The 22,916-nt window shown below is 31.4% G+C and overlaps 2 long non-coding RNA genes across 2 annotated transcripts; one reads left to right on the forward strand and one right to left on the reverse strand.

The window, feature by feature from the left end:
• The first annotated feature begins 7,241 nt into the window (after positions 1-7,241).
• LOC146927343 (uncharacterized) lies at positions 7,242-9,259 on the forward strand. The gene is made up of 2 exons (XR_015005645.1): positions 7,242-7,338; positions 8,685-9,259. It is a non-coding gene; the product is annotated as an uncharacterized LOC146927343 (long non-coding RNA).
• A 4,943-nt stretch (positions 9,260-14,202) lies between these two features.
• LOC146927344 (uncharacterized) lies at positions 14,203-15,175 on the reverse strand. Its single transcript, XR_015005646.1, has 3 exons — positions 14,762-15,175; positions 14,538-14,664; positions 14,203-14,432 (listed from the first exon to the last, which is right to left on the reverse strand). It is a non-coding gene; the product is annotated as an uncharacterized LOC146927344 (long non-coding RNA).
• Between the last annotated feature and the right edge of the window lie 7,741 nt (positions 15,176-22,916).

Genomic DNA, 22,916 nt, shown 5'->3' on the forward strand with positions numbered 1-22,916 from the left:
ATTAGAGCATATCTAAAGTTTGTTGGACCACATGAAATTAGGTTCCCACTATCGGACCACTCGGGTCACACTTCGAATGTCTAGTCTTAGACGTAAGGGTTGTGTTAAGAGTCCTACATTAAAAGTGATATGGTCTAAAAAATATTTATAAAGAGGAGTTGTCATGTTGTTTTTGGATTTCCAAACTGTTGTATTTGGATTTCCAAATTCTATTATCTACCGAAGTTGTTACTAGGTTGAGTCACGACCAAGTCGCTCTCTTTAAGACGTTTCGTGGCACTGCCCAAAATTGTGCAAGACAGACTATCAACCACGCCACCTCCAGGATAAAACAAGCCCTGCTACAACTGTGCGGTTTAACTACTGCTCTGTAGAAAACCGTTCGAGAATTACACCGTCAAATACGGTACTAGGACCACTCTTTAATATTGAAACAACTTTAATATGGTACTGTTACCACTCTATTATGGTGTTTAGACCACTCAAATATGGTGTTACCATCATTCTAATTATTAACTTCTCCAACTATGATACTATGATCACTCAAATATGGTTTTACACCATTCTAACGTCTAACTTCTTCAAGAATCGAAGAAGAATATATTTTAAGATCATTCATAATTTTGAAGGGACATTATACCGAAAAAGGGACTATGATCTTAAATTATTATTTATTTTGAAGGACATAAAAATATCGAAGGGACTATGAACTTAAGACCATTCTTAATTCCGAAGGGACATTAAACCGAAAAGGGACTATGGTCTTAAGAACACTCTTAATTCCGAAGGGACAGAAAAAGGAGAAGAAGAGAAGAAAGACTCGTCAACACAAGTCAAGAAAGGGAGAAGAGAGAAAGAGTTCCCGACAACTCAATGAAACTTTTTGGTGTGTTTTTTTGAACTAGGTGAGCTCTCCTTTTATAGGGAGAGTTTGTAACTAATTTGGAGAAACTTAAGAATTAAGTAAACTTAAAAATTAAGCAACTCACAGATCAGCTCAAGTAACAAACTAATCGGATAAGTTCAAAAAGAAACAAACCCACAAGATTAGCTGGAAAAAACTAATGAAGGAAAGATAGGAAATTCAGTTGGATTCTCAATCTTATCACAACAAACATAACCTAAAATTATGGGAAGTGATATCCACGAATAAAGAATAATAATAATTATTATTTTCATCATTATTAGGTATTTAAAATTAAATACCACTATTTAAACACTTAATGTGTGTGTTCTATTTTATGTGGGACCCCCACACTCTATTTTTTCAATTCACACAACACTAGATCAAAGTTTAATAACTTCCAACCTTCCAATTTCTTTCCATCTTCACACCAATGTTCCAACATGTCCTCACCGCACAAATCAATTTTGCATGATTGTGTTATAGCCAACCATAAATTTCTAAGACCTTCTCGCACCGACTTCCACTAATTCTCTCTCATAATACATGTGAGAGGATGATCACAAGAGGACATCCTCAACGTACAGCTACATGAAAGGATGATGTGCTAAAAGATTGAAGGATATCAAATACTTATTTTTCTACCTTAAACTTCGTCTACTAGAGGTTTAAAACCTTCGATGACTACATTTCATTTTTCTAAGTATCATAATATTTATGAGTGTGTTTCTAACAATAAAGTCTCATAACCTTATCCATTTGTAATATCCTTGAGTTTTTCTAGTCTATAGTTGGATTGAGTGAGAATCTGTTGTAAGTCTATTAAGCTCGTGAGGCTAAGAAAGCATAGAGTGCATTTAAAATTTGATGACATTCTTTAAGCACTATATTAAAAATCTCCCAATTGTGAGACTAAACTAGCTCCCGTTAAGTGAACCATAATACTAATTGAGTATGGTCGTTATAACCTTTTGTTTGTACTTATTGTTCTATAGGAATCACACAACACTGATTCTTACATATTTTACCCATAGTCATCATGATTCGTAATTTGTTTGGTATACAATACGTGTACATGGTACGCGGTTCACATTCTATTAAAAATTTGGTATGTAAGGGGATATACAGAGTCAGAGTCAGTTCGTTTGTATTGATAATATACTAATATTCTAATTAAAATATGAAATTAAATAGAATTTTTTATATCAAAAGTATGAAACAAAAACTAAAATAAAAAAATAACATTAGAATGGGTCAGCAGAAAAGTCTATTTTGACCAAAAAAAAAGTCTATCTAATGTAATGGTTACATGGAGGATAATTTGCTTATCAATGTCTTACCTAATTTTTAATTTTTTTCATAGAAAAAAGGAAGGAAAAAAAATGCATATGGCACTTGTTTTGTTTTCTCTTTGCATGTTCCCAAAGGCCAAAACTGCTTAATCTTTCCCCTATTTTAGAAACTGCTTGTTCTTGTTGGCTGCTCTCATCTTCTTCCTCACTAGTTCGTCACTTCCAAGATATTAGAACACGAATTGGTACAAAAAAGAACCGCGAACCGGTACGCACGAATTGGTTCGTGGTTCCTATGGGGGAGAAATGAATTACATGACTATGACTTTACCAATGACTTTACCAAGCTCATTCATGTTATTGGTTCATTTGTGAACCTTTTCCACAAGAGAAGGTTATGTAACAAGCAGTGTTTTTGAAGTTTCTCTTTGAGATGTAGAATTGTCTTCTAGAAGTAAAAAAAAAACATTCTGGTACTTGGACAACGGCTACTTATGACATATAACTGGAGTCGAGATAGGTAGTATTTTCTTTCATTGGACGAAATGGAGGATATATAACCTTTGAAAACAATGACAAAGCTCAAATCAAATAACGTGTATGATACGCAAAAATGATTCCACAAAAATGGAGAATGTTCAATATGCGGATGGTTTAAAACATAACTTACTTATCACTAGTCGACTTTGTGACTAATATCGATTTTCGCAAGTGTACGAAATCGTTTAAGTAGTAAATTTAAAACGGTAAGACCAAGTGTCGAACTCGAGGATCGCGTTATACTGTCGAATGATATTTATAACTTAATTGAACAAAAAGGTACGAGATTTGTTTGATGGCAATAATGAAAATTAAACGGAAAAAAATTGGTTTGAACTTTATAATAATAAAATTGTTAGGGACGAGGTTCGCTAGATGACTATCTTAAGTTATCAACTTGAATATGACTATTGAATCGACTTATCGAATTATTACCGAATTCTCTGATTTATTCTTGCCCTAATTCCTTAGTGACAAAACCATTAATTCTAAAATAACTCCTAATTCCTTAGTGAATTTAAGATTAGAATTAAGCATGAATGAACAAGAATTCACAAGTGGTTTCAAAGGTTTGCATCTATTCCTAGATTACAAAGGCAAGAATTTCTTATCTCAAAGCGTTTATAAATTCCACTTCCGTTTCACAATATAAACCGTAAATCAATTTAAAGGTGATCAATCAATAAAAGCATTAAGCATGGAGATAAGAAAAATAATTCAATAGGTTTCATCAATAATCATAATCAAATAACATGACAAAAGTATTCATCTAGGTCTACTCATCCCCAACAACGGAGCGTTTAGTTACTCATAACAAATAAACAAGAGAAAGAGATTAAAGAAGAATTACAAGAACAATTCATGAACGATTCTTGATAAATCTCCTTCGATGGTGTTGAAAGCCGCCTCCTCTGTGTTTTCTCTGCTAGGTCACAAGTTTCTCCACTCAAAATTGATTAAAAGATCCTTCCAATCTGATTAAAAACGTATTTATAGCATAACAGGCCCAACACGGGGCGCTTTGACCAGACTACGGCGCCTAGTGCCGGTGCACAACTTGGGAAACACGAACAATCGCAGCGCTGCGCTGCTGCATGGGCGCCTAGCGCCCACTTCCAGAGAGTTGGCGCCTCTGAAGTGGTCTTCTGGCGCCTAGCGCCTCTAAAATGCTCTCCTGGCGCCTAGCGCCCTCTTTAAGGTGTTTGTCGCGTCAAAAACGTGGTTTTGGCGCCTAGCGCCTGTTGGCCAGCAAGAATCCATCAGCAAACTTCAACCAAACATGTATCCATCCACTTTGAAGCTCTCTTCTGACTCACCTTTTATCCGTCTCCATTCCCACATAACCAAACATACTCGGAGCAAGTCAAATGATTCAAAAATCGTGCAATAAAGTGCAGGAGAGATCAGCAAAGTAAAACCAATTAAAAACACACAAAAGGAGGAGTAATAGGTTATGTAATCACTCAAAAGAAACTTGATTTAGAGGTAAAATTGAAGGTAATAACCTACATTTTTGTCGGTTATCAGTGACGCTGAAGAAAAACATACATACTTCATTCTTTCAAATCCATTTATCATAATCGAATATATGTAATTTAAAACATACATACTCAAGGTCAAATAAATTCTTAGAAAGAAAAAAAAAGGATATATGTATGTGTTTTTTTAGATGAATTATCAGTTGAATCATGTTTTATGTCGATTAAAATAGATAAACAAATCTGGCAAAAAACGCAAGTCATATGTTTTGAGCCGTGTTTAAATTTAAAAAAAAAATCAAAAAATTCCATGTGAACTTTGAAACCAATGAAATTCAAACATATCATATTTCCATATTTTTGTGTGTTATTTTATATCTTAAATAACAACAAAAAATTGAGAAAGTTTGAGAGGTGTATTTGTAATTTCATATGCATTTGCAGGGGTGAATTGCGAAATGTAAGGAGTATAATTAACAATTTTCAAATACTGAGAAAAAAACATAGATGTCTAGAGGCCATTGGCCCAGTCAGATCATTGTGGCCTAAAACAATGCAACATTTTTTTCGTAGTAAACCAATACTTACATTGTTCTTTTTAGTATTTCTTTTTCCACCCTACCTTATTCTCACCGGCCCTATTTTATTCCGAAAATACTTGTATTAGGGTTATATGATACTAATGTCTTTTTAAGGATTTTTTAATTATATAACCTAAAACCTAATGTGAAGTTAGAAAACTTCCCTCGTTTGTAATAGCTAGGTTTTGTGAAAAATTTCTCAGCACCCAAAATCTAAAACTCCTACATTGGGTGATTCTTGAAGGTTTTTTTCTTCTCTAAAGCATCATATTCCAAGTCTTTTCAAATACCAAACACATTCTTTTGATTTATAGTTGTTTGATTCATATTTTTTCTCTTCTATATGCTAAACCCACTACCTGATTTGAATTATATAATCTGAACTGTTTTAGTATATGTTGTTTTGGTTATTTTGTGGTTTTTTGTTAATTGTATATGTGATTTTGGCATTTTCAAATATGGACCACATAGACCGACTAAGTAACAACATAACTACCATGGCTGCATCCGCTAGGCAAGAGCGGTTGCAAAAGAATACATGGAAAGTGAGAGTGGGATAGGACACGGGTAGGGGCAGAGGTAGGGGACATGGAATATTTTTTTGTCTCAATATGTGTTTGTACAATCAATAAACAAGTAAAGAATAAGTGCAAATTCAGGAAATGAGCATATAGAAAGAATCATTCCTCCATAAAAAAAGTAGACAATGGAAGTAAACATTACATTTATATATTTGACTCAAAATCTCAACAGTTATGGTTTGGTGAAGATTGTGCTAGCTAATATGCGACCATTTCTTCTTCATCCCTTTTGTGCATCTGAGTAGTGCATTTCAAAAAGAGTTTCATCATGATGGAACATTTTGTTTTTTTGGTATTCAAATCAATCAAAATGGGCATTAGTAAACTAAAAATTCTAACAAGCAAAGCATTATAATTCATCACATCGAGTGGGGTTTCCAAAATGCAAGAACTCAAGTCAATATTGTCCTAGGAATTTAAATAACAAAATTGAATTGGAAAAGCAATAGAAACATAGGTTATCTCCCATGCAGCGCTTCTTTTACGTCGGCAACTTGACCCTTCATGTCTAAGGTTCTTCGGTTGGTGCCTCCTCTTGCTAGACTCTCATTTCCTTGTTGTTCTCTTTCAACTCATTCACCCCTAGCCACTAATTAGCTTCTTCCACAGCTGCATCACGAGCTTCCAGGTAAATGTTGTAGGTGGAATAGTCATCCTTGTATCTCAGAGTTGTCCACTAACACAAATATTTCTTTTAGAGATCAATAGCTCAAACAAAAATGTATCTCACTTATTATACCAAAACAAAAAGAGTTAAATAAGATTTTGGTCCCTATAGATATAGCAAATTTTGTTTTTAGTCCTCATAAAAAAAGTGACATGTTTTGATCCTATAAAAAAAAATCAGCACATAGTTTTAATCCTTGTTAAATTAAAATTTGTTTGTTTATGCTTAAACTTCTTATTTTTTTTGAATGATTTATCGCATAAATGTTAAGAACATTATAAAGGACTCTTTTTAAAAAAAATAGTATTTTTTAAAATGTAATGAATTAAATATGTTTTTTTAAACGTCCAAATTTCAAGATTAAAGTAATAAAAATTTGGACCTAAAAATCAAATCTTGAGCTAAGTTTTTGTGGAGGAACTTTATAAAGTTCTTAAAAAGTCTGTAAAAAATAATTCAAAAATTTAAAAGTTTAAGCATGATTAAAATATAATAATTTACAAGGATTAAAAATATGTGCTGAAAACTTTTATAAGACCAAAACACATCACTTTTTTAAGAATATAATAATTTACAAGGATTAAAAATATGTGCTGAAAACTTTTATAAGACCAAAACACATCACTTTTTTAAAAGAACTAAAAACAAAGTTGACTATATTTTTACGGATCAAAAACTTATTTAACCCAAATAAAAATGATTTGATTTCACTTACATCAAAAGTTATATTTACCACCTAAATTTATACATATACAATTGTGGCATCTTAGGTTCAAATTTCAGATGAAAATGTTGAAACTAACAATACCACCTAAATTTATACATATACAATTGTGGCATCTTAGGATCAAATTTCAGATGAAAATGTTTTTTTTGACACATTTCAGATGAAAATGTTGAAACTAACAATATTGGTATTTGCTAGTTGAAATAAATTTTATGGACAAATTTTATTTATTTATTTTTAAAAAAAATTATTGTGCCACAAAAAATAGGAACGGATTCTCAATTTGTGGAGAACGTATCATGGTGGCAGTCAAAATAATTTAAGTTTGAAGTATTCCAAGTAAAAAAACCTATCATTTTGCCAATCTTTTCTCAACAAATCATTCATTTTACTGTTAAAAAAAGATTTTAAAAAAAATAGTTTCTTATTTTATTATAAATTAAATTCAATGGCTGCAACTTTTTATTCATTCATTCACTCTACAAACGATTTGCTTGATCCACCTTGATTGCTTTGCTGCTTCAAAATCAAGCTAGAGAGAAGCAAGGTTTCAACAAACGATTAGAAGGTAAAGTTACCAAATGTTCTTTTCTTCTCAATTCTCTCAAAATTGCCTATTAATATTTGAAGTGACTTGGTTGTGTGTGTAAATTGTGGTTCATCTTTTTTGATAAACTTTATTTTATGATTGTGTACCACCACAATAATTTATTATTCAAGGATCATTCTAATTATGATATATTGATCATCCTACATCTAACATTTAGGCCTTGAAATGGTAATTATAAAGAAACATTTGAGATGTATTTTATTTCTAGTGAGATGTTTGATAATAAGCTCAGATTAGATTGGCTATGTCTGATTCCTAGGTATGATTTTGGTTTTAATATTTTAGGTTAAGGTAGTTTTCATGGAATTCTTTGTTTGTTGTGTAAATTCGGGGGGAACGCTATATTGTGGAATCTATCTCCCGTGAAAAGTAAGATCGTTTCTTATAGTCCCATTGATTGTGCATCTTACTAGAAATTTGACTGTGAAGCATGTTTGTCATTTGACTGGATGAATGAGATTTTCATTACAACTCATACCCTTAGACAAAAATGATAGTTTTGATTTATTTATTTTTTTGTGCGCAGACACTTGGTTCTTTTAAATGGGTCAATTGCTAAGATTTTAAATTACCCCGCGACAACTACATTTTACATTTCAATTTTGGGTAAACCTGTTGTAAAGGAATTGGAGCAATATATTATTTGCACCGAGTTCACCCAAAATTGATATGTGAAATGTTACCTTCGCCATATAATTTAATATCAAGTCAATAGACTCGTTTAATAGAATCAAGTGTCTCCGCACTTGGAATAAAAAGGAATCAAAACTATTGCGGTACATAATCATGAAATAAGAATTATCAAATAAGAGGGACTATAATTTACGCATACATTCATAACAAGAGGGACTATGATTCACGCACACATCTTAATCACTTCAACTATTTTTTTTTTTTGGTCTTAGATGAAGTGATAATCCACTGAAAATAAACTCACACACAACTGTGAGGTCCCGGGTCACGACGTCCGGTCTTGCAATTTCGGCATTTGCCAGTTGAGCTAGGTCTTCTAGACATCACTTCAACTATTTAATAGGCAATTTTGAGAGAATAGTGAACAAAAGATTGCAAGGGTATCAACCAAACTATTTAGCAGCTTTTTCAATTGCCACATTCTTGTGACAATGATGTATCAGATACCTTGCTTAGACAAGGAGTCCTAGTATTTTACAAATGAAATCTTCTAATCTAATCTAATATAAAAAGAAAAATTAACCCCTTTAAGCCTCTAATGCCACTTTGTGTTTTTGTGTATATATCATCAACAACAATTTGGAAAACAATAACCAATATGGATGAAATAGCAATGATTCGAAAGAGATTTGGAGATGAACAAAGCACTTTGCTAGACCAATTTGAGAGGCTATCCTTTGAGTCTCAACTCAACAAAGCCATGTTATCAAGAAGCTTATCAGAACCAAGATTTCTAAGGTCAGTGTCTCAATCAAGACTCATTAATGTTGCTCCTCCAACAATTCCTCTTGAGACTCAGGAGGTGAAGCAAGGACGACGTTGTCGCGGTTCCAGTTTTCGAAAGGTGTTTAAGAAATTGTTCAAACCATTTCTTGGTAGAAAAAATGGAGCAAGGAGAAGTGATGTAGAATTTCAGAATCCACTTTCTTTCAAGGCATTTAGTAGATCATTGAGGTTCTGAATAATGCATAAGTTTTAGAGTTGTTATTTTATTTATTTTCTTTTTTGTTTTGTCATTTTGTTTAGGGCTAAACCTAGTTTAGTAGTATTTTTCAGCACAAAACAAACATTATTTATCGAAGCATTTAAGAATTATAGGCATTTAGTTTTCTATTTCCATCAATAATATGTTAAAGTGTAATACTTTGAACTAATATGAAGAATTGTGGCTAGTTTTCTGCTGGAATTTATCAGATGTTTTTTTTACTTAAGGATTTATTTTTTACAAGTGCAATTAATAAGATGTTAAGTGTGATTAGCACCTTCAATGGGTCATTTTTTTCAACATAAAAGAGGCCTGAGTATATTCCTAGCAATTTCCTAGTTGAAATTTTTTTTTCTGCCCCTATCACCCAAAAAAAATGATATGTCTGCCCCTAGTTGAAAATTATTGTTGTAAATGCCCTTGTTCTTCATTTAACTTGGCGAGCATGTCATTTTTTCAACCATCCTCTGCAAGCTTGCAGGCTTTCTCTGTACAACTCTGTGCGTTCTTAATTTAAGTTGGCGAGCAGGAATTTTTTAAGTTTTCTTCTTGTTCTTTATTTCAAATGGCTAGCACATTATTTTTTTTTTCCATCTAAAATGGCGACCATGCCATTAATTAATTTTCTGCCATATTCGCTGCATGTAGGCAAAAGAGGAATGCTTGGATATTCAAATGGTGAGCATTCATTGTAAAAAAAAATTCTTTAAAATTCCGAGCACTTGCCATGTGCCTATGCATGCATCCATTCATAGTGTTTGCATATTGGAATGGCGAAAACAATAATGTGCATGGGAAAAAAAAATTAATGTGCTCGCCATTTGAAATAAAGAACAAGAAAAAAACTTAAAAAATTCCTGCTCGCCAACTTAAATTAAGAACGCACAGAGTTGTACAGAGAAAGCCTGCAAGCTTGCAGAGGATAGTTGAAAAAATGACATGCTCGCCAAGTTAAAAGAAGAACAAGGGCATTTACAACAATAATTTTCAACTAGAGGCAGACATATCATTTTTTTTTTTGTGATAGGGGTAGAAAAAAAAAATTCTTTCCTAGTTATGTTCTTCATATTAGAATGCATAACAAATTCATAACAACTAATGTGTCATTGTCTCCTAGGAGTTGGGATCATCTCAATTTTCAAAGGAACCTGCAAATTATAGAGGGAGTCATACGATAAGGTGGTTAAGGAGAGAAACATATATTGAATTAGAGTAATAAGGAGGTTTTGGGTTAAACAATCCAAAAATAACAACTAATATCAACATTGGTCATTGGTCATCTTAAATAGAAAAATACAAAATGTAAAATGTAGATGGTGGATCTAATGAGTCATTATTTTATGATTCATTCTTTTTCCACTTTGTTGATTTCTTGCGCGCTCTAAAAATTTTGGTAGAAGTTAAATACCTCATAATAATCTGAACTACATAGACACCTCATAAAAATCTTTAAAACAAATTATTTTTTTTTTGGAGAAGCTAAATTAGCTCTTTTAAATCTCTGAAAAGAGTTAAAACATTTCAGATTTTAAAATTCGAATAGGACGCGCGAGAAATTCATAGGATGAAAAAAGTAATGACCATAAATTATTTCAACAATCAGCTTTTTTTGGTTTTAGAATTCTGCTATTTACCCAACGTTTTTTTGCTCATTCCCAACTGAAAAGACCATTTTGCCCCTACGTTAGTTAACTCACGTCAGTGTGAAATGTTGTGACTTAACTCACGTTGTGTGAGTTAACTCATGCTAGTGTAAATCTCTACGTGTAGGTGAGTTTACTCACGTTAGTTTTAAACAACCAAATTGATATTCGATGCAGAAACTGTTGGTCTTTACCTTCTTTTTTTTTGAAAGATGTTGGTCTTTACTTGTCTTTCTAATTTTGCCATATGGATCCAAATTTATCACGGTAGAAAGAGTTTCAAGAGATGAATACAGTATAGGCATCATTTGAAACCTGTCTCCCCTTGCCCCACTATTATCATATCAAATACTGATGTCATATAAAATTTGTCAGTCTCATTAATTAATGTCTCTCATAAATTTAGTAATTTTGGTTGTTAATGTCATAAATGAGTTGCAAATCTTTTACGCAACACACACTCATACACACGTTATTCAGAGATACTATTACAGTAATAAATCCATAAAATTGAGGTTTGCGACATTACATAGCAATAATTAAAGCCAACTTCAAACTCAAATTTAATGAGACGAACTAGTAAAAGAAAAGTAGTACAATTCATGAATAAGCCAGCCATCTATTTCCCACCAATACATGTAAGTAAAGCAAGCCATCAATTTGGTTGTTTAAAACTAACGTGAGTTAACTCACGTAGAAATTTACATTAGGGTGAGTTAACTCACGCAGAGGTATTTTAGTCTTTTGAGTTGGGAGCGAGCAATTTCTGTTGGGTAAAGAGCAGAATTGTTGGTTTTATATTTCTCTTTTGGGCTCTCCTTGGTCATTGGACTCAGATTATTTGAGCTGGGCTATTGCTGGCCCTGTTATTCTGAGTATTGCTCATAACACCACGTCTATAGAAGAATATCACCTAAGTTTCGTTCATTTAATATAATTTTGGCTTAATTAATGATTTGGTCCCTTAAGTTATTTGTTGGTTACATTTTGGTCCCATAAGTTATTAACGTTACAATTTGGTCCCATAAGTTATTAACGTTACAATTTGGTCCCTTAAGTTATTTGTTGGTTTCGTTTTGGTCCCATAAGTTATTAGAGTTAAGGGAGTAGTTTGGGACCAAAACGAAACCAACAAATAACTTAAGGGACCAAATTGTAACGTTAATAACTTATGGGACCAAATTGTAACGTTAATAACTTATGGGACCAAAATGTAACCAACAAATAACTTAAGGGACCAAATCATTAATTAAGCCTATAATTTTTTTTATTATATTTAGTATATTTAGCAAATTTTACTAAATAGTCGTATACACTTTACAATTTTAAGAACCCCAGGACTAACAAAAAAAAGATATACAGTTCATAGTAAGAGTAACTTCAAAAATGAATTAAACTATACTCTTAAAATGTATACTTTAATTTATTTATTTTAAACAATGTTTAATAATAATAATTAAATGTTAACCAACTACGCAATAATTTGAGTTTAATGACTATCGACTATGTACCTGTCATGAATATAATAAGTGGATGTCCACAAACCCTTGTACTTATCTCTTAAGTACTTAACTCTTAAGTCATGTTATTGTACTTCTCTATAAATAGAGATCACATGTAACATCATTGTACACCACAAGAGAATAATAGAACCATCTTTCTTCTCTCTTTTTCTCTCTTCTTCTCTACTTCTCTTTATTCATGTTTTTATTCTAATAGTTTCATAAGACGTTATCAGCACGATGCTCTAACCAACTGAGGTATGCAATTCTTCTTAATCTATTTTTTATGTAAATAAATTTTAATTTTGTATCAATGATTATAGGCTATACTGTTACAATTCCATCCATTGGAATCAGTGCCTTATAGATACATTAAATCATTATTATGTGAATTATAATATATTATTGTGTTTATTTATTCCATATGTAATCCTTAAGTATTGCATAAGAATTGATCTCATATTATAAAATCAAAGAGATCTATTATATGGTTCCTGAAGAACTCAATATTACTCTATGTGAATTCTGGAAGAATTCAAAAGTATGGTTCCTAAATAACTCACTATTATTCTTTATGGATTCCTCAAGAATTTAAACCGTAGTTCCTGAAGAACTCGATATTATTCTCTGTGAATTTCTGAAGAATTCAACAACGTAGTTCCTGAAGAACTTAATATTTTTCTCTTTGAATTCCTGAAGAATTCAAAAGCGTTAATCTATGAAGGATTGCTTGGAGAATTGATTTTATGGTTTAAATTTATTGAATAGTTCTTGAAGAACTTAAAAATCAATCTTTATCCTCCATGAATTCCTGAAGAATTCAATAGTGATGCATCCCTGATGGATTGCACAAAGAATTGATTTGATTTTAAGTAGTTATTGAATAACATAAAAACTCAATTTTTATTCTCCAAGAATTCCCGAAGAATTCAATTCAATGATATGCATCCCTGAAGGATTGCATAAATAAATTAGAAGTCATATAGTTCTTGAAGATCTAATTTTAATACTTGAATTCAATTTAGCTATGTTGCTAAATTTTATTTTAATTCGTGGTTAGTTGAAATTTTTTATAAAAAGGGATGTCAGATGAATTGTTTGTTTAACCAATGACATATATGATTTTTTTTTTAAATTGAAATTTTTTTCATATAGGATGAATTCTAGATATTTTTGAAACAAACTTTCATCACAAATTTTCGTTCAAACCAAATTTTATGGAACAAATTAATAAAAGATTAGTATGTGAATAAATTCTTGTTTTTGTAACATACATCTCTATAAATATATTAATTTGTTACCTAATTTTTGAATGATTTTTTTTTGTTACGTGAATCTTCAAAAACATATTGATTTGTTACATAAATCTCTAATGTTTTTAATTTTATCTTTAAAATTTTTAGTTGCTATATTTTAAAGTGTTATGTAACAAATTAATGTAACAAACTATTTAATGAGAAACATTTTTTTGTTACGAATGTAACAACCTTGCAACAAATTTGGGATAGAAGTAACAAACTATTCCAAAGAATTATTCATATTTTTACTATCTTTTCATTTAAAACTATTAAAACTAGACGTCTACCCGTGCTCCCGCACGGGTCAGATAAAGTTAAAAATGTAACTTGAATCAATGTAAAATTGTCAATGTGGTAATATAGTTGAATTAGTGTTGTTAATTTGATGAATAAATGTTAGTAGATGCGGGTAACATTTGGTTGACTACGCCATGGTATTTGTAACGTAATTTATTGTGGAAGAACCGTAAATAAATATAACAACGTCAATAACCTTCAACGGCAATTAATAAATCCCAAACATGTGTCTGTTACAAAACGATTTGGAAGAAATAGAATTGATCTGAAAGCAAGGTGAATTAGCATTCAAGAAAATTGACATAAGTTAAAACAGTTACTTTGCACTGACGAAATTACAAAGAGCTTCACATATAGTAACATATATTAATATAGATATCGATATAAAATTGCAACATATAGCAAGTTCATCAGTGTACATAAAATCAACTGAAGGCTTGCCTCCAAATCCACCGAATCCTGGACAATTGTGAACATGCAACGGCCGACGACATATTTAAACAACATGAAAAAGATAGCTAAAACTTAAACAGCGGGGACAGTGTTGCAATTGTAATGGCATGAAAAAACCAGCATCAATTTATCACCAAAAAATACCTTCCAAAGCTATGACTAAAATGAAGTCAATTATCACCTGCAATACAGGCAAATGATTTAAATGTGAACACTGGTTAGGGTGTGTACAGGAACATAACTAAATAATCATTTAGATGCTTTATTATAATATTTCATTATTTACCTTTATCACAACAGCAACTTGCATGACAGTAGAATGCATTCCATTTCCTTTAAGATTATAAGTACGATCTCATATTTGTCAGCCAAAAACTAACAGCCTCTATATTCTCATTCATAGTAATAATGCCCTGGACAAACGCACAAACAACTTAATACATCAGCTGCAACCACTGCGATGAAAACAAAACAATGTAAATTTCTGTGAATTATTAGTTAAGCAGCTACCTGTTTATGTGTAAATTTATCGTAGGACACCAACAGCGTTGATGCATCATTATAAATTGCGGAAGACTTCTTTATACACCACATTTGATGTAGTGCTCATACAATTGCCATCTTCATCCGTCAATAATATCTTCAATCCGTTTCTTGATGTAACTCTAGACACCGCAACATATAGTTGGCCGTGGGAAAAAACCGGTTGGGGAAGGTATATTCCAACTTGTTTCAATGATTGCCCTTGACTTTTGTTGATCGTCATTGCAAATGAAACCGATATAGGGAACTGTCAACGCTGAAACTTGAATGGAATTCTTGTATCCGATGGACTCAACGACAATCTCGGTATATAAACTATATCTCCAATGTTGCTGCCTATGATTACTTTGCCCTCAAGCACATATCTGCTCATCTTCGTTATTATTACCGTTGCATAGACCAGCTGTAGCGTCTAAATTGCGCAGAAGCATGACAGGAACGCCAACCTTCAACTTTATCAGTGATCAAGCCTTGGAAATTAAAGTCAGTGATTATTTAAATTGCGCAGAAGCATGACAGGAACGCCAACCTTCGATGTATTAATTAAATTGCCATATTTATCAGTGATCAAGCCTTGGAAATTTAAGTTGGTTCAATCTTTGAAACAACGGCAGAGAATGTTTTGGATACACACCTCCTCACCATAATGATCCTTCACTTGGATGACGAATCGAGCTGGTTGAACGTTGATCAAAGTTACAGAACCACTATCTCGTAAGTCGTAAACATTATGGAGTTCAAGCCATCCAGCACTGAAGCATAATCTTCCGTTTATCTTCTCAATTAGGACTTTAAATTGATTGTAGGCAGGATCATTAAAGAACACAATACGTCTCAAATTCGACCCCAAAGTCTTAATCAACAATGTTGGAAAAACTAAATAATTTTGTTATATATGAGAAAGGGATGAAAAATATGAGAACTTACTTATGTCATCAATTACAAAGAAAATCAATCAAATACATAGAAAGAGGTCATTGATGAAAAAACAGCCGCAAACAATTTATCAATCTAATGAGGAATGTATAAGATCTGAAAAGAAAGAAAAAACAAATCAAAAAGAACAGACAAAACCAGAGAATACAGAGAAAGAGGTCATTGATGAAAAAAAATCAGTGTTGAATACAGAGATAGAGAGATGAACTGAAGAGGCCACACAATTCAATTCAAATCCACACCTGACATTCTCGAATTCGACGAAATCCCGACATCAATTTTCCTGCACAAAACATTCGAAATCCTCGTCCTAAACCTCCACGAACCTGAGCGAAATGAAGATTCACCTGCAATTTGTTCATCAAACGGAACAGAACCTTTGCGATTCAAGATAAACGTTAACAGCAGAAAAATGATTAAGAAATGGAGGAAACCTTAGCCATGGCATGCATTCATCAAAAAATGATTCCTTGAATCCGCACCCACCACTGAATCCGCCGGCGGAGAAGCATTCGAATCAAAATTTCACGACATAGAGGAGTGGTGAGATGGGGGAAGGTTTTAGTTGATTTCTGATTCGTGAGAGAGAGATAGGGGTGAAGAGAGAAAGCGTGAGGGAAGGCGGTGGTGGACAGAGGGAGAGTAAGCGTGTGGAAGAGAGAAAGCAGTGTTGGAAGCACATCGGTGGATTGAGGGAGAGGTTTGGTGGTGGTCGCCGCTGCCGATGGATGGGGGGAGAGGGTTGGCAGTTGTGATGATGATAAGAGGAAGAAGAAGAAACGCCTGAGCTTGGAAAGAGGAAACGCGTTTTGAGTAGTGTGCATAGTAATTATCATGGTTTTCCAATGCTGAAAATGTGGGATTTAAATTTCAAATTTTTGGAGCCATTTTTTTAGGTTTAGGGTTTTAGAATTAGGGTTGGCATGTTTGCAACCATTAGATATAAAGGATGATAGTGTTAATAATAGTTTTTTTTTTTAAGAATATAGTGTTAATAATAGTGTTGTCTTATAAAACATCATTTAAATTTAATGCACAGCTCTCAAAGAACCAATATTTTAAAGTCAAACATTTTTGTAAATAAAAAATAAAAAAAAATAAGAAAAAGTGATTTTCTTTGATTTTCATTTATAAATATTTGTGTTTAATTTTCTAAAAAAAAAAACTACACATTTAAAACATGGTAGAAATTTATAAAATCTATTTGATCTGGTAAAAAGAAGGGGAAAATATGAGACAATATGTGTATTTATAATATATCACTCGAATATGTTTATGAAGTAGCAAAATAAGTGAATATCTTCAATAATATTTTTGAAATATTAGTCACATATAGTTTCTTTTTGGCCTTTGAAAAAAAAAAAATATATTAGTCACATTTGTAATTGAACAAAGAGTGATTCTTGAATAAAATGGTGAAAGGTCACATTGAACGTCATTCCCATAAGTGAATGGCTCATACTATTTGTTTTATATAACATATATCATGGTTATGGTAATTACTTTAGTAGAGATTACTATTGATATGATGCATGTCAAGGTCATAAAATTCCATTAGTGTAAGCTTATATCAGTTGGAAAACTAGTATTTGATCAAAGATTTTCTTGATATGATCATATTTCTATTATATGGATCGAATCTTTGCAAGATTGTTTCCTTATTATATGATCAAAGTTTGGTTGTGATTTTCTTCTTTCTTATTGCATAAGACTTCCAGAAGGCTTGAATTACAAGGTAAGCACAAACTCTTCTCTACATAATTCTTGAAAATTCCTTCATGATTATTATCTCATAAATATTTTATGTCAGATATGTATATTTTCTTAAGAAATATATTTATTTTATTTTTATGTCACATATAATTTACATTTTGGAGATGTCAAACTTTGGAAAAATATTTTATTCGTAAGTTGTGTGTGGCTAAATAGTACCGTGAAAGAAAAATTGTATGATTTATAAATTTTTACTTGTTCAAAAAATTTCTTGTCTAGTTTATTTTATAATTGATATAATTATGGTAATGCAAGAGATTAATCAAGGCTTTAGAATATTTTTCTATAATTTCATTTGATCATGATTATTTGTTGTTCATTATTGTTTCAAATGGATTAAAATAGATTAATCATATATTAATGTAAATCAGAGGTTTACAAATTATGTTTCAAAATGCTCAATCTGGAGTGTATTAAACAATCCCTGAAGGATTGCTTAAATAATGATTCATCTTGTTCATTTATAATATAGTTCCCGAAGAACTACAAGATCAATGAAGGCTCCTTAAGAGCTATAACTTATTGTTATATTGAGAAACAAAGTTACACAATGAGATTGCATTCTCATAAAATTTTATTGAGATTTAAGATATCCATCAAAATTGATATCATATTGAGAACAAAAAATCTTTATATTACGAGATATACTCTGGAAAAAATAAGTGAAGTGGAAAAAAAATTATTTTTATCTCTGATTTATACTACACTTGTATTAGTGCAATGGAATCACATAATTGTAAACTTGAAGTTTACATTTTATATTATTAGTGCAATGAAAACACATATTATTGTAAACCAAAAGTTTACAAATTTATCGTTGGCAAGACCGGTTGGGTTATCCCAGATCTATCATGATGCATCAACTAAATGATCACATGTATATTCACAACCAGAAGTTTGTGAGATTATTATGTCAACAAATTTGACTAAGTTTATTTTCTAAAGTTTTCATAATGCATTTGACAAGTATCATTCGTTAATTGAAAAGCTGGTAGCATATGCTCATAAAAATGGACTTGAAGATACATTCTTTAGACGTCTAAAGTTAATTGTATGATTGATACTTATCAGACCATACCTTATAATCTCTATTTTGGTTAAGAGATCATGCTTTATAAACTCAATTTTGGGAATCAATAATCTTGTATATTGAGATATTGATATGCATCAAGCCAACACACTACTAGATTTATAATCTCTATTTTGGTTATGAGATCATACATATCATGATTTATCATTGGTTGTAGGTTAACAACCTAATATTTCTCATCTAAGTGAGTTTTTGGATGTGTGTTGTGTATGTCACAATTATGCACTAAGATAAATCTTGAAAGAATATCGGAAAAATATATTTGATATGAATCTCCATCAATCATATATTATATTGATCCAATTTGTTTACGGCCTAGTAGGCTAATTATAAATTGATGGATTAGTTTTTCCAATATTAGGGGGAGATAATAAGCAGCTGGAAATGTGAACCAGAAGTTCAAATAAATTATTTGAAAGGAAATATTATTGTCTCGTCTTGATCGTCAAGATATAACTCATTTGCAAAGGTAAGCAAATCAACATCAGCTGCTAATGCTCCAAACGAAATAGATGTCCACGTCGGATAATCTAATATTGCAAATGAGTCTCAATCATGCCTGAAGCATGATAGATCATTCGTTTCCAAATAATAATAAATATAAAAAAAAACCTTGAATAAGAAAATGAGCTTAAAGGAAAGATAACCTAAACAAGAATATAGAAACTCTAAAAGAGTTTTATGACATAATTGATTTTTTCAGATCTAGAAGAACTGATCAGGTACCTAAAACTTATGAAATATCGATAAATTATGTCATGAATGAAAGATCTCAATGGAATGATATGGAACCGAAATGAAGTCAACGTCGACGTATTTTTGGATATAATATAGCGCTATATGTTATAAGTAATAATGAGGATCATGGGTTAAAGTCTATTAAAGATTATAGATAAAGAAAATATCTACAAATAGAAATAGACAATTTCAATGAAATCAAACCGCTTCATGAAGCAGAATTTGTTTGGACTTGTAGTCCGCACACTTGAAGGTGTGAACTTAAATGGATATATATGATTTTTCTCGCGAAAAAAGAATTGTAATGGTAAAATACATATATAGAATTTGATATGTTCACTGGAAGTGAATTTATAAATGTCTGCCATTTATTTTAAAAGACATATTCACCAGAAGTGAATTCAAGAATTTTTTCATACTTGATTAAGTTCAGTAGCACATGAAAGGCTCAAATTATATGAAAGATGTGCTACAATTTATTTTTATGACCCACTTGATAGTGGTGATTATATGAAACTCCTTGAAGGATTTCATTTGAGTGAGACACACTATCAAAACTATTGAAAAGATGACATCATTTGTCCATTTTAAGGATTTGAAATGAATTTGTTATAATCGATTTTATGATAATCGTATATATATTATTAGAACTCCTGATGAGATTTTAAAATTTGTTATATAAATGTTGATATGGACAAATCTAATTGATTATGTACTAGAATGATTGTGATGTCACTTGATGTGAGTAAAGATCGCGTCCTCAAGAAAATTATGAACAATTTGAATTGGTCAGGTGAGGGCATGGTATTTTTTTTGTCAATATTAGTAAATACAGATGTTGCAGCAAAGTCAAGCATACAATTTGTATCTTAAAGAAACGACAATATCATCCGATCATTTGAAAATGTTAGCACTACATCAAGTGGAGAATGCTCTTTATTAAGGATTATGATTTCACACATACAAGAAACTTGTGGTTTTCTAATTTTAAAATGAGGTTCTTTCAACAACTCAATGTGAAGATATCTCAAGAGCTGTTAATTTGGAGAAGAGTATGAAGATATATCATATCTTTCTACAAAGTCACCGCCAAGTAAAGATTATGAGTAACTAGTATAAAAGATTGTTTAAACTTCTTCGTCTCATATATAATTGTCTTTATGAGGGGGAGACACAAATGTGTTCTGCACTCTTTTTCCCTTAACCATGGTTTTATCCCATTGGGTTTTCCTTGTAAGGTTTTTAACGAGGCAGATTATGACACAAAAGGATGTTGTACTCTCTTTCCTTCACTAGAATTTTTTTCCCATCAGGTTTTTATCTAGTAAGGTTTTAATGAGGCATATTCTTGATGTACATCCAAGTGGGAGTGTTATGAATATCATAATTGGATGTCCACAAACCCTTGTACTTATCTCTTAAGTACTTAATTCATAAGTCATATCATTGTACTTCTCTATAAATAAAGATCACATGTAACATCATTGTACACCACAAGAGAATAATAGAATCATATTTCTTCTCTCCTTTTCTCTCTTCTTCTTTACTTCTCTTTATTCATGTTCTTATTCTAATAGTTTCATAACAGTACCAATATTATAAAACTATTTTGCAGATTTTTTTTTTTTAGGGAAAAACTATTTTGCAGAGTTATTTAGTTATTTTTTTTGGTAGATAGACGAGATGGCAAAGCCGAAATTGCTAGACAGAATGTCATGATCAGGTTCGAACCCCGGTACCTCCACTTTGTGTGTGTGAGTTTTTTTATTTAGTCAAATTTTACCTTTTTGTTTTTGTGAATAATCAAATTTTACCAGGTATGCATGTTGAGATATTTTGAAAATTGTAGGATAACAAAGTGGCGATATAATATGATAAAATTTGATTGGATGACAATATAGAATATTTACATCAACTCATCGGTGCATAATTCTTTTTCTTCAAGTTGTATGATGTCTAAAAAAATATTTAAATTGTATTAGATCATTTTCATAATAATTCAAGATTGTGGTGATCGAAACAACTTTCGGTCAAAAATAAAATCAAAATAAACTCAAATCATCCATAAACAATTTTTTTTTTGAAATTTATTTACGAGAAATAATATTTAAACATTCATTTTATGACAACTTTTGAACACACCTCTCTTCCACGTTACATTATGGTATTATTCTTTCTCTTCTTTATTCTCTCTATTATTTTTAACTAATAAAAGAAATAAAAAGAAGGTTATCACAAAAATTATTACAATGATCGTACAAATTTCACTACTCTTTATTTACATCTCTATCGAATTCTGTAAAATAAAATCAAGAAAAACTCAAATTATCTATAAACAATTTTTCTTAAAATTTACTTATCTTCGTCGAATTCTAAATTATCGTAATCTCATTCTTTTCAAAGAAAATAATATTTGAACAGCCATTTTTAAACAACTTTTTTGACAACTCTCTCTTTCTCTCTCTCATTGTACTTTTATTCTCTCTTTTCCTTTTTTCTCTCTCTCTCTCTCTCTATTGTTATTGTTCAATAAGAATGGAGAAAAAAAAGTCGTCACTAATTGGCTGTTAAAATTTCATTTTTCCTTTTCAAAATGGACCTCTTTCGTTTTTTCTTTGTGGTGTCCAGGATTCGAACCCCGGACCTTGCAAATATTGCGCATTGTCTTTATAGCTAAACTCACGAGGACGTGATCTCTTTCCAGTAAAAATAGAGGGTTGACACAAAAAAATAATAAATAAACTCAAAAAAAACTCAAATTATGACATCATGATGTACTAGACAGCCGCACGAACTGAAATGGAGATAGATAGACTATATCCGTTCCGTCCTTGCCCTTCCCATTGACTCCTCACTCAATTCCTTCCTCCCGTTAATTTCTTCACAATCAAATCATATGTCTTTATCACTTCCACAAAGTGTGATTAGTCATTTTGGATTTTAGTTAATTGTGTGAAGAGCCTTTACTATAAAAGTATGAGTTTGTTAATGTAGTTTAGTTTTGAATGTATTTTGATAGCCAATTTCGTTTTTAAATGTTTTTTTTTTAATTAGTTTGATATATAACATAACATATGGAAAATGTTAACGAGTGCCCCAAGGCATTGGTTAAGAAAGCTAAAAGAAGAAAGTGAAAGTCAAAAAAGACACTTTTTAATCTTTTAATGCATTGATTACATAGCTTTCAAGACAAATATTACTATATTTGTTTCCTTAACCAGTGCCCCGGGGGCACTGGTTAACAAGACCCATAACATATCTATACATTAACCCACTTGGGTTGACCTAGTGGTATTGGCTTGTGACTTGGAATGTGCTCCTCTTCAAAGTCTCATGTTCGATTATCTCTTTTGTCAATTTGGGTGAGCTAATTTAATTTATTAAAAAAAAATATCCGTATGTTCTTCAGAGGGTAGTTAAATTCAAATAGTGTGTTTCTAAGAGTTTCATTATTGAAGTTGTGGGTAATAAGGGAAGCATGTTAATTATTCACATTAGATTAAGAGCAAACACATAAGTGAGACATCATATTTTAACTAAAAAACCTTAAGGCAATGAATTTATGAGTATTCTCATATATAAAAT

The sequence above is a fragment of the Medicago sativa genome, chromosome 4 (genome assembly GCF_051527215.1).
Source record: "Medicago sativa cultivar Bolivia chromosome 4, Bolivia_mono, whole genome shotgun sequence".
Taxonomy (NCBI): Eukaryota; Viridiplantae; Streptophyta; class Magnoliopsida; order Fabales; family Fabaceae; genus Medicago; species Medicago sativa.